Genomic DNA, 13,923 nt, shown 5'->3' with positions numbered 1-13,923 from the left:
CCAACCTGCCTACGGCCACTGCCTGCCTGCAGGTCGCTTACGCCACTTAGACGTTACACATCATCGTCTCGCAGTCGGGCACGGTTTAAGGAAGACCCGCGCACGTGGTGATACGCCGCCCTTTCCTCGCTGCGAGGTGGGGTGTTTCTGTTTTAACGTATCTACGGTACGTACGTTGAACTTCTTTCGCACCGTACGCAGGCAACCTGCCCGAATAATAATAATAATAATCGGAGGCTTTGACCAACAGCGCATTGAGCGGCGTGGTGAAGAGGCCGTCCATAAATGACGTCACGCGATTTTGGACGATTTTTGACCCCCTCCCCTCGTCACACGGCGTCACAAAGAGTCAGACCCCCCCCCACAAATATTACGTCACAAAGCTCTGTCCCCCCCCCCCCCTCCCCCTCTACAAAAAAATAAAACATGCCTCAAATCGCTTTAAACTATTGTCATTGTAGTGCGTATTTAATGTGCCGCTGCACTCTGATGTTGCAGGAGAACACATTTATTAAAAAGTCTATTTAATTAAGTAGAACGTGTTGTCTATATTTATTTAAAGTTGCGCATTTTGATGTGACGTCACATTTCTCAAACCCCCCCCTCCCTCGTCACACATCGTCACAAATGTCTGACCCCCACCCCCCACTAGGTGCGTGACGTCATTTATGGACGGCCCCGAAGTTATGACCAAATTAACCGGACACGACCCGGGCGCGCGTGGGGAGGCGGCCGACCGTGATTGTATTGACAAAGAGTTGCTGCTGCTGCTGCTGCAGGTGAACGCGTGTGTGCAGTGGTGCACCTTTGGAGCGGTGGTGCAGCGGTTAGCGTAAAGCTGCGCTCCGAACCCCGCGAGCCGAGTTCGAATTCCGCTCACGGCTAACACACCAGTGACGATTATCTGAACCGATCTTGGGCCACTCCTGGGTCGACTCAGCCTCAAATGAGCACCTGGTGCGGTGTATGAAAAATATCGTCACTGGGAAGACAAAGGCGGTCGGGCGTGATGCTGGACACCCCACCCCCTCGTGTGCCGTACCAGCCATCATAGGTGCTCGCTAAAAGCATTTTCCCCAACAGTCTGTTAAGGCTACACGGGGGATCTTTGTCTTTGTGTGAATGTTCACCGGGTGTGTAGCGAAGTGTGCTAACTCACTGCACAACAACCACAAAGACAAAATACAAAGATCCCCCGTGTAGCCTTGACAGACTGTTGGGGCAAGTGCTGTTAGCGAGCACCTATGAAGTCCGGCACGGCACGCGAGGGGGTGGGTGGCCAGAACCAAACCCGTCCGCTTTCGTCTCCCGAGTAGCGATGTTTACACACCGCAACACCAGGTATCAATTTGAGGCCGAGTTTATCAAGGCTATACGGGGGATCTTTGTCTTTTGTGTGCACCTGCTGCTGGGCTATGTTATTCTAAGCGCCGCGGGGGAATTCGCGATTCGTCATCGTGCTCCTGTCAACTTAAGCGAGGCTCATTTTCGTGTTGGCCTAAGGACTACCACTCAAGGTCCACACAGACCCCCTTACCCCCTCTCCCCACCACACAATCATGGGGAGAAGTGTGAGAGAGGAGGAGGAAGGGAGTGATTAGGGGTGATAAGAGGTGAGGAAGTTGTCAGACGCAGATTCTTCGTGTGACGTGAGTGTGGCGTCTGTGCGGGTCCACGCGTGTCCTCTTTGTGAGTGACGGTGTGTGTGATTGTGTTATCTGTTTGTGTGTGCGAGGTTGCTGGCCACCCACCTCCTTGTGTGCCACAGTGCGGGCCTTCATAGGTGCTCGCTAACAGCACTTGCCCCAACAGTCTGCTAAGGCTATACGGGGGGGGGATCTCTGTCTTGTACTCTTTATGGGGAGCGGTGGTGGAACGGTTAGCACGGTACGCTACGAACCTGGCGACCCGAGTTCGATTCACGCTCACGGCCAACACCCAGTGACGATTATCTGAACCGGTCCTGGGTCTCCCCTAGGTCAACTCAGCCTCAAATTAGTACCTGGTGCGGTGTATGAAAAACATCGCCACTGGGGAGATAAAGGCGGTCGGGCGTGGTTGCTGGCCACCCACCCCCTCGTGTGCCGTGCCGGTCTTCAATAGGTGATCGCTAACAGCACTTGGGCCACCTAACATGTTGAAGCTACTGTATGCGGGGGATCTTTGTCTTTGCACTCTTTGTGAGTGACGTGTGTTATATGTGGATGTGTATATGTACCCTGTAACATATGTATATAATTGTCAGTGTGAGTGTTATCTGTGGGTGTATGTATGCTGATCTTCTTTCGCACCGCACGTAGTCAACCGTGCTAACCGGAGGTGGGTACCGTATATGTACTCTGCAAGTGACGTGTGTGGGTGTGTGGGTGTTTGCGTGTGCGTACTATTTGTAAGTGACATTTGTGTGTGTGTGAAATGCGCGTGTGTGTTTTATTTGTGGGTGTGGGGTGTTGTGTGTGTTCACGTGCACTGTGTGTGACACGTGTATATCAGTGTGTTATCTGTGTGTATGTACTGTGTGTGACACGTGTATATCAGTGTGTTATCTGGGTGTATGTACTGTGTGTGACACGTGTATATCAGTGTGTTATCTGTGTGTATATGTATACTGTGTGTGACATGTGTGTCGTTACTCTTTGGTTCTTTCGGTAAAGTCACGTAGGTAGAAATAAAACAAAATAAATCACGACGTTTCGATAGCAACACAAGCCATCGTCTTCAGATGAAAATCGCGATAGCCGCGATGTCTGCTAAGAGCAGCATGATGTCTGCTGCCTTGTCGTATTAGTGTTTATTATTTGTGTGTGTGTAGTGACATAAATGGTGTCACTAGGGTGTTCGCGCCAGCTGCTGTTACAGTAGTGCAACTGTGCGTCTGGAGCCTCTCTCCAGCACCAGAGTAAGTACGGCATGTCAGCCAGCCCTATGGGGCATAGTCTTGGTAATGGCCTGAGAGAGAGGGCAAGGGAGGACATGGTAGCCTGAGTGGGGCACGTGATGCTCGGTCGGGATCCTTCGGGAAAGGTCTCGAAGGGGGCGTGGCCGAAGGCGGAGCGAGGCCACGCCCAGGAGCATCAAGGGGCAGTCGGAGAGCGTTGTTGGCTCGTCGATGGAATCAAGCCTGGGTCCCGCGTCTCGTCGTCTCTGGGTCTTCGTCTCGAGTTAACTCGCTACTCACATAGCGAGCCACATCACCTACTAGAGAAGCCGAGTTACGTTCAGTGTTACCTGCTAGGGAAGTTGTTAAATAAAAGTGTTGCCTCCCAGTCCAGAGTGTGTGCCTCCGTGTTGAACACTACAACTGGAGTCAGAAGTGGTAAATAGTTAGGAAATAGGTGAGGATAGCGATGCTTACGAAGACGTTTTCGATGGAGGAGGACGGCGAGGGGAGATTCTCCAGACGGCCCCAGGGGTTTGCAGCCCGGTTACCCACTGCATGGTGGTTTACAGCGGGTGGGAAGCTACGGCTCCACGACTTTTTATTTATTTTGTTAGAAGCAGCTGCACTGCTCACCGAGGTTCGAGCTGGAGGAGCCGGTCGAATAAGTCGGTATGCCGGGGCCGCGGGGAGACGGCTCCGCCGCTGTTCTCGTGCGCGCGGGAAACCCAAGAAACGCGGCGCGAGCGACCGCCATTTGCGGCAGGGCGAGACGGCGTTCCTGCCAAAATTGTGCTTCCCGCCAAAAACGCGCTTCCCGCCAAAAACACGTTTCCCGCCAAAATCGACGCCTGCGGAGGGGGAGCTTCACTCGGCCCAAGTCGCAAGATGATGCCGCGTTGAATACAGCGGGACTCTCTGCGACGCCGTCGTCGTCCACCCTGCCGTCTTCCGCTCCTCTGGGTCCACATGCGAGTCGTGACGCATCCCACACCCGGGCCCTTGCAAACATGTCAGGCATCGTTTTCGTGCGCCGGGTCGGATTTGTGTATTTGTAGTGGTTCATATGAGGGAGGCAGAGACTTCTTGGAGGCAACACATTTATTTACAATAAGCCTTAAAACACGAAGGGGTATAACTGCCCCTTCACCAGCTACCCTAGGGAGGTATCTCCCTAAGGTAGCTGGTGAACCCTAGCTCACACGGGGTGGCTTTCTCGGACTGGACCCTGGCTCGGGTCCGGGTCCTGCAGTCGGGCAGGTCTTCTCCGGGTGACGGCTTTTGTCTTCAGTCTTGCAACAGCTGCCAGACCCGTTTAGGGGTCCGGCTCATATTTCCAGTCCCGGGGCTTCCTCCGCCCCTGGCCACGCCTCCCTTCTCGAGCCTTCTAGAGGGACCTGGTCCTGGTCCCGTGGTCCCCCCAGCCCCCTCCTTGGGGCCCCTTGGCCGGTACCTCCGGTCACCAGGCCTCCCGGTTTCACCTGGAGTGCCATGACCCCTGCGCCATCCCTGGCGCTCTCGCCCCCTAACCGCCAGAGGCTGGCACTGCATGAGGCCGGTGTGAGCGGCGCGCATCGTGCCTCACACAGGCCGGCTTATACCTTATGCAGTGGCCTCCACCGATGCCACTACATATTTTTACTCATCGTCGGAGTGCGGAGTATGAGGATTGGGTTGCTTTGGGTGAAGTATGGCCACGGTGTCCGTGTAAGTAGTCCACTTTGTAATATCGTTTTGTTGTTGTGGTGCATTTTCAGGATCGCCGATTCTTTGCTTATTGCATATGGGGCAATATCGGGATTGTCTGGTTGTGAGGACTGTATGGTGCACTGATCGGGATTGTTTATGTTGTGCGGACTGCATATACTGCATTGCTCGATATCGTCGATTATTGTGGGCATTATGTATGGTGCTTTGCTGTTGAGTTCGGGTGCCCTGAGCCCCAGGAAAATCCCGTGTTTGATGTTGAGGGGGATTTTGGAACGACAGGTTCGGTGTGGTTCGAACTCACTGGTTGTATCCTGTCCGTTATTGCACGGAAAAAAATGTATTGTGCGAGAATGCCCCTGATGTTCTTAATGGATCGAGGGTGTGTCCTCTCAGCTCGATGTGTACAACCGAATGTTGCAATGCGAGTCTTGGAGAGAGTGATTGGTGTGTCCTCTCAGCTCGATTGTGTACAGCCACACACTGCAATGCGAGCTTGGGGAGAGAGACGGTTTAAAATTCCCTCCGATACGGCCGACACGTGAAACTGTTTAATTGTGACGCCATTTCGGAAAGGCGGTGGGGTGGTAATGTTTGTTGTCGAGGTGCCGGTGTGGAAGTGTGCAGCTCACACAAGGTTTGGCATTGATTATTGAATGTAACCCCTCGATACGGCCGACGCGTGCTATTTTATAATTGAGACGCCATGTCGGAAAGGCAGGGGGTGCTAAAGGGTGACATGAGATGTCCGTAGTGGTCCTCAAGGGAGGGCTCCTGATGTGCGTGGGGGAACCCGCTGAAATGCGGTTCGCGCGTGCGGCCGCCATTTTGTTGCAAGTGTGGGAAACCGCGGAGATGCGGTTCGCATGCGCGGCCGCCATTTTTGTGCATGAGCAAGTCGAATTCCACGCCAAACTCGTTGCTGAACCTTAAAATGCAGACACCGGGGCGACCTTGAAGCACGACTTCTTGACCCGGGATATTGGAAGACGTCCAAAATGTAATTTGTGGTAAGTGAATGGGCGCTAGACGGTTCAGTCTTCGCCCTATCACCACCTGCTAGATGGGACGGTTTCAGGGTGGCATGGGACCCTGACGTCCATGTTGTGTCGATGGATGTGTGCGGATTCGGTTCGATCGCCGGTGTTGGTTGTGCATCCAACGCGTCGGAATCCGTGTTTTATTTTTTTTCCCCGCCAGGCGGGATCCCTTCATCCCCACTACCCAAGGGCCCGCGTGGCTGATGTGTCCGACGAGCTGGGGCGTGTGTCTGCGGAGATCGTGCCTCAGGGGTTTTTGGGTTTTCCGCCCACAGGATCCCAGCACCTAGTACCCTTGGAGTCACCGGTTGCGCCGACCGGACGTGGATTTGGGAGAGTGGAGCAGGCGTCACCCACTCCTGCTTCTCCCATTTGTTATTCTTCCCGGGAGAGGCCGCACCCATTGGACCTTCTTCAAGTCCGCCTGTTGAAATGACCCTTCCCCACCGTCTTATTTATCGATAACTACGCTGTTGGAGATCGCACACACGATCACACACACACACACGAGCCGGATTGTGCTGCCGGTTGGACTTGGTCGTGTGCTCGTGGGTTGTAACATGGTTACGGGTGTTGGGTGGTGTACATTGTCTGGGTGTTGTGTTGGTCATGTGTTGTGGAATTTTTTTTCGGGTGCGCCTCCGTTGATGTACATGTTGTCTGGGCAATGGTTGCTGCTTGCTTTGTTGTCGTTGGGTTTTTGGTTATTGCTACACAGAAAATTTTGGGAGGCTTATTTTTTTGTTGTTGGTTGTCACTTGTTATTAAGGGTATGGTGATCTGCAGGGACGGCTGTGTTTTTAGAATGGCATAAATGGTGTCACTAGGGTGTTCACACCAGCTACTGTTACAGTAGTGCAACTGTGCATCTGGAGCCTCTCTCCAGCACCAGAGTAAGTACGGCATGTCAGCCAGCCCTAGGGGGCCTAGTCCTGGTAATGGCCTGAGAGAGAGGGCAAGGGAGGACGTGGTAGCCTGAGTGGGGCACGTGATGCTCGGTCGGGATCCTTCGGGAAAGGTCTCGAAGGGGGCGTGGCCGAAGGCGGAGCGAGGCCACGCCCAGGAGCATCAAGGGGCAGTCGGAGAGCGTTGTTGGCTCGTCGATGGAATCAAGCCTGGGTCCCGCGTCTCGTCCTCTCTGGGTCTTCATCTCGAGTTAACTCGCTACACACATAGCGAGCCACATCACCTACTAGAGAACCCGAGTTACGTTCAGTGTTACCCGCTAGGGAAGTTTTTAAATAAAAGTGTTGCCTCCCAGTCCAGAGTGTGTGCCTCCGTGTTGAACACTACATGTGTACTGTGTGTGGCATGTGTATCGTATCGCTGTGTGTTATCTGTTTGTGTATGTACTGTGTATGACATGTGTATAGTATCAGTGTGTGACATGTGTATAGTATCAGTGTATGTTATCAGTGTGTGTGCATACGTACTGTGTGATATGTGGATAGTTTCAGTGTGCTCTGTTTTATATGTGTGTGACATTTGTATACTATAAATGTGAGCGTGTTATCTGTGGGTGTTTAGAGGAACGTTGAACGTCTTTCGCGCCGTACGTAGCCGACCTTGCTAACCGGAGGTGGGTATAATGTACTCTCTTAAGTGACGCGTGTATGTGTGGGTATTTGTGTATACTATTTGTAAGTGACGTGTGTGCGTGTGTAAACATGCGTGCGTGTTCTATCTGTATGTGTGTGGTATGTTAACCCGTACTGTTGATGTTACCACCGGAGCGGCCTTCTTAGGTGCCCGCTAATCCAACAGTACTTGCCCCAACAGCCGGTATGGCTATACATGAGCAATTTCTAATCTGTGTGTGTGTAACATGCGTGTGTGTTCTATGTGTGTGTGTAATATGCGTGTGTGTTCTATGTGTGTGTGTATAACATGCGTGTGTGTTATATGTGTGTGTGTTACATGTGTGTGTTCTATGTGTGTGTGTAACATGCGTGTGTGTTCTATCTGTGTGTGTAACATGCGTGTGTGTTCTATGTGTGTATATAACATGCGTGTGTGTGTGTATATAACATGCGTGTGTGTGTGTGTGTAACATGCGTGTGTGTTCTATGTGTTTGTGTGTAACATGCGTGTGTGTTCTATGTGTGTGTGTGTGTAACATGTGTGTGTGTTCTATCTGTGTGTAACATGCGTGTGTGTTCTATGTGTGTGTGTGTAACATGCGTGTGTGTTCTATCTCTGTGTGTGTAACATGCGTGTGTGTTCTATGTGTGTGTGTGTGTAACATGCGTGTGTGTTCTATGTGTGTGTGTAACATGCGTGTGTGTAACATGCGTGTATGTTCTATCTGTGTGTGTGTAACATGTGTGTGTGTTCTATGTGTGTGTGTAACATGCGTGTGTGTTCTATCTGTGTGTGTGTAACATGCGTGTGTGTTCTATGTGTGTGTGTATAACATGCGTGTGTGTGTGTGTAACATGCGTGTGTGTTCTATGTGTGTGTGTGTGTAACATGCGTGTGTGTTCTATGTGTGTGTGTAAAATGCGTGTGTGTTCTATCTGTGTGTGTGTAACACGCGTGTGTGTTCTATGTGTGTGTGTGTAACATGCGTGTGTGTTCTATCTGTGTGTAAGTAATGTTGGTGACGTGCCTGGCGAAATACATCTTCACCGGTTCTGTGCCTCCTCTAGGTCGACTCAGCCTTACGTGAATACTTGCTGTGATTGAGTTATTACTGGTGCGTTAGTAAGTGTATTATTTATATCTAGATAAATATCTATATTTTTACATCTGATGTAGAGTACAGCGCTTTGAGATTACCAATTTGGAAGGTGATTTAGAACAATAAGTTCATTGTCGCGGGATTATTTTAGATCCAATGCGATCAGCAACGGAGAGACAAAGGCGGTCCGATGTGGTGTTTCGCCTTAATAGGCGCTCGCTAACAGCACTCGCGACTAACAGTATGCACAAGGCAACGCGGGAGCTGTGTGTGGGTGGGTGCTCTAGAGGTAGGGGGGGCTTGATGGTCGCTTTAAACGCGTGCGCGCACGAGTGGTCAGTAGCTAAGGGAAGTGGTCTGTGGTGCTGCTGGTGTTGCTGCTGGTGGTGCAGCTGCTGCTGGTGGTGGTGCTGCTGGTGGTGGTGGTGCTGCTGCTGGTGGTGGTGGTGCTGCTGCTGGTGGTGGTGGTGCTGCTGCTGGTGGTGGTGGTGATGATGGTGGTGGTGGTGATGGTGGTGATGGTGGTGGTGATGGTGGTGATGGTGGTGATGGTGGTGGTGATGGTGGTGGTGATGGTGGTGGTGATGGTGATGGTGGTGGTGATGGTGGTGGTGATGGTGGTGATGGTGGTGGTGGTGGTGATGATGGTGGTGGTGATGATGGTGATGATGGTGGTGGTGATGATGGTGGTGGTGATGGTGATGGTGGTGGTGATGGTGGTGGTGATGGTGGTGGTGATGGTGATGATGGTGGTGATGATGATGGTGGTGATGATGATGATGGTGGTGATGATGGTGATGGTGATGATGGTGGTGATGATGGTGATGATGGTGGAGATGGTGATGATGGTGGAGATGGTGATGATGGTGGTGATGATGATGATGGTGATGATGGTGGTGATGATGGTGGTGATGATGATGATGGTGACGATGATGGTGATGATGATGGTGATGATGGTAGTGGAGTTGTGAGTGGGGTGATGGTGGCAGTGCTGTATGTACCGCATGTTCAACTTCTTTCGCACCGTGCGTAGTGAAGCGTGCTAATCGGAGGTGCTGCTGCTGGTGATGATGGAGTCTCGATCTGGAGGAGGAGGTGTTGGTGGTGTTGGTGAGTGTGGCTGCTGCTGATTATCTGAACCGGTTCTGGACCTCCTCTGGGTCGACTCGGCCTCAAATGTGTACCTGGTGTGGTGTGTAAACATCGCCACTCGGGAGACAAAGGCGGCCGGGCGTGGTTCTGGCCACCCACTCCCTCGTGTGCCTCGCCCGGCGTTGATAGGTGCTCGCTAACAGCACTTGCCCCAACAGTCTGCTAAGGCGATGCAGGGGGGTCTTTGTGTTGGAGTTTGTGTGGTTGTGGTGCAGTGGGTTAGCGCACTGCGCTATGCACCCAGTGAACATTTACACACACACACTCTCACTCACCCACACACTCTCATACCAAACACACTCACCAACACACTTTCACACCCACACCCTCATACTCACCCACACACTCTTACACTCACCACACACTCTCCCACTCACCCATACGCTCGCACACTATAATACTCACCTACACACTCACACCCACCACACACCCTCTCACACTCACCCACATACTCACCCTCTCACACCCACTCACCCACACCCTATCACTCGCCTGCACACTCACCACACACTCTGACACTCTCACATTCACTCACCCACACCCTATCACACTCACCACACGCTCTTACACACACCCACACACTCTCACACTCACCCACCCACACACTCACCCACACACCACACACTCTCACACACACACACTCACCCACACACTCACCCACACACCACACACTCTCACACACACACTCACCCACACACTATCACACTCGCCCACACACTCACACACACACGCTCACACTCACCCACACACTCTCACACTCACCCACACCCTCTCACACTCACCCACACACCACACACTCTCACACACACACTCACACTCACCCACACACTCACCCACACACCACACACTCTCTCACACACACACACACACTCACCCACACACTATCACACTCACCCACACACTCACCCACACACTCTCACACTCACCCACACCCTCTCACACTCACCCACACACTCTCACACACACACACACTCTCACTACTCACCCACACACTCACCACACACTCTGACACTCTCACATTCACTCACCCATACACTCTCACACTCCCCCACACACTCACCACACTCACCCACACACTCACCCACACACTGACCCACACACCACACACTCTCACACTCACACACACACACTCTCACTACTCACCCACACACTCACCACACGCTCTTACACTTACCCACACACTCTCACACTCACCCACACCCTCTCATACTCACCCATACACCACACACTCTCACACTTAACCACACACTCACCCACACACTGACCCACACACCACACACTCTCACACTCACACACACACACTCTCACTACTCATCCACACACTCACCACACGCTCTTACACTTACCCACACACTCTCACACTCACCCACACCCTCTCATACTCACCCACACACCACACACTCTCACACTTAACCACACACTCACCCACACACTCTCACACACACTCACCCACACCCTCTCACACACACTCACCCACACACTCTCACACTCACCCACACACACACTCACACACACACCACACCCTCTCACACACACACTCTCACACTCACCCACACACGATCACACTCACCCGCACACTCACCACACACTCTCACACTCACCCACACACTCTCACACTCTCACACTCACCCACACACTCACCAACACACTCACCCGCACACTCACCACACACTCTCACACTCACCCACACACTCACCCACACACCACACACTCTCACACTCACACACACACTCACCCACACACTCACCCGCACACTCACCACACACTCTCACACTCACCCACACACTCACCCACACACTCTCACACTCACACACACACTCACCCACACACTCACCCACACACCACACACTCTCACACTCACCCACACACTCACCCACACACCACACACTCTCACACTCACACACACACTCACCCACACACTCACCCACACACGATCACACTCACCCACACCCTCACACACTCACCACACACTCTCACACTCACCACACGCTCTTACACTCACCCACACACTCTCACACTGGAGTCCCGGCCTGGCATGTCTTCTCCCCCTACTCCCTCTCTCCCCGGGTTATCGATCCCTCGCGGTAAAGCGATGCCGTCTTGTTTGGTTGTTTGCGGGCGGTGTCTCCTTGCCAACCGATTGAGTTAACCGGGGGGTTGTGTGCTGCGGCCTTGTGTGTGTGGGTGTGTGTGGGTGGGTGGGTGTGTGTGTGTGGGTGTGTGTGTGGGTGGGTGTGTGTGGGTGTGTGTGGGTGTGTGTTTGTGTGGGTGGGTGTTTGTGTGTGTGGGTGTTTTGTGTGTGTGGGTGTGTGTGGGTGGGTGTGCGTGGGGCGGAGGTTGGCTGGGGGGGGGGGGGGCGGTGGCGCAGTGGTTAGCGCACTGCGCTGCGAATCTGGCGACCCGTATATCGATTTCCGGCCACACGACTGACATCAGACCTGGTTCTGGGTCTCGCCCTTTAGGTCGACTCAGCTGTAAAATAATTCGTACTTGGTGTGGTGTGTGTACACGTCGGCGCTGGAAAGGCAAAGGCGGCAGGGCGTGGTCCTGGCCACACCATTCCAAGGTGCGTCGTTCCGGCCTTAATAGGTGCTCGCGAACAACAACTTACCCCAACAGTCTGTGAAATGGCTACACGGGGGATTGTTGTTTTGTATGCGCGTTGGGTGTTTGTTGTTATCAGCGGAGCAGTCGGGCGGGCCCCGGAAGATTCCAGCCCGCATCTCTACACCCCCATCGCCACACCATCCTCACCCTGTCCCTCACCCAACCACCTCCACTCACCATACCCTAACCCTGGCTCCATTACCAAGTCACTCACTCCCCCAACCACCTCCACTCACCATACCCTAACCCTGGCTCCATTACCAAGTCACTCACTCACCCAATCACCTCCACTCACCATACCCTAACCCTGGCTCCATTACCAAGTCACTCACTCACCCAACCACCTCCACTCGCCCACACCACGGGGAGAGACCCAGGTGCTATCGGTTTACTCGCCGACACGACGGGGAGATGCAGATGCACCAAGCTGCCCAAGGTGCCAACTCGCCGTGTGTTTTATCCACCCCAGTGCTCTTGCGCATTGTTGTGAGCGTCGCTTGTCTGACCCCCAATTATCTTCCTGGAGGGCAGTCGCCTTTTCAGCAGCGCGTGTCCGCCAAACCTCCTGAGTGAAGGCTCTTCATTCTCGGGCCACGAGATACTTTGGTTCGGTGAGAGTGATCCTGCCGCTTTCTCTCAACCAGCTGGGACATCTTGCCACCTCCGTCGGCCAGGGCTTCTAGGGAGGTCTAGACTGGGCATCCAGTCCAGCCACGGCAGCTGCACGAACCTCACCGATTTATCCTTGGCCTCAAGAGGATGGGGATGGTGGTGTGGGGGGGGGGGGAATGGACAGGTGCCAACCCCAGCTGCAAACGATCAAATTCTCACAACTTTCAAAAGCTAATCGAGGCCAGACTGCCGTGGCTAGTACGAATGGGATCATACTTTGATGTCCACCTCCGAAGTGGAAGAACAGCAGGCACATGCCACAGATGGCAAGTCGGTGGACAGCTGAGTTGAACTTCTAGATCCTGGTGTCAAGGACGTGGGGATCACATTTGCCGTCACACCGCTGCATCGCACAGCAGATGTTCTTGCTCGGATCCATTGGCTGCACACGAACGCGCACACACACAAAAAACACCTAACAGCCTCCTAGCCATTATTCTTTAAGTTAATCTGGCTCATGACTTCCCATCGCTCGCATCAAGTGCTCGCGTAATGACCCACTCGGAAATGAAAGTAATTCAATTAATATCGCTCTCTCTTGAAAAAAACAAAGGGAAAGCATATTCGAGAAGGCTTCCACCTGACTCATCGGCCTTGCCTGTGTTGACCTTCCCCCGAATCTCCGATTAGCAGTTTGCTACGTACGGTGCGAAAGAAGTTCAACATACAGTACATACTAACACAGACAATTGATGTCGGGACATGTGCTTTTTGTGAGCTATGAAGGACAGCATGAGGTTAGCGATGTGGCCAAAGCCGTCCCCGGGCCGCCTTTGTATCTCCAGTGCCAATGATGACAAACTCTACCAGGTTTTCACTCTGAAGTTGGGTCACCAAAGGTGGAGGCCTCGGATCGGTTCGGATAATCGCCGCCGATTTTTGCCGCGAGTGGGAATCGAACTTTGGTGGCCGTGCTCGTCGCTCAGTGCGCTAACCACTACACCACCGCTCCCCATCACATACGCAAACAAAGACAAAGATCCCCCGTGTAGCTTTAACAGACTGTAGGGGCAAGTGCTGTTAGCGAGCAGCACCTATAAAGGCCGGCACACACGAGGTGGTGAGTAGCCAACACCACGCCCGGCCGCCTTTGTCTCCCCAGTGGCGATGTTCACTACACACCGCAGCAGGTACTAATTTGAGGCTGAGTCGACCTAGGGGAGGCCCAGGACCGGTTCAGATAATCG

The sequence above is a fragment of the Petromyzon marinus genome, chromosome 31, assembly GCF_048934315.1.
Source record: "Petromyzon marinus isolate PM22_M1 ecotype Great Lakes invasive population chromosome 31, UKy_Petmar_22M1.pri1.0, whole genome shotgun sequence".
In the NCBI taxonomy this organism is placed as follows: domain Eukaryota; kingdom Metazoa; phylum Chordata; class Hyperoartia; order Petromyzontiformes; family Petromyzontidae; genus Petromyzon; species Petromyzon marinus.
The sequence above is the reverse complement of the archived record's forward strand: the minus strand, read 5'-3'. Positions refer to the sequence as shown.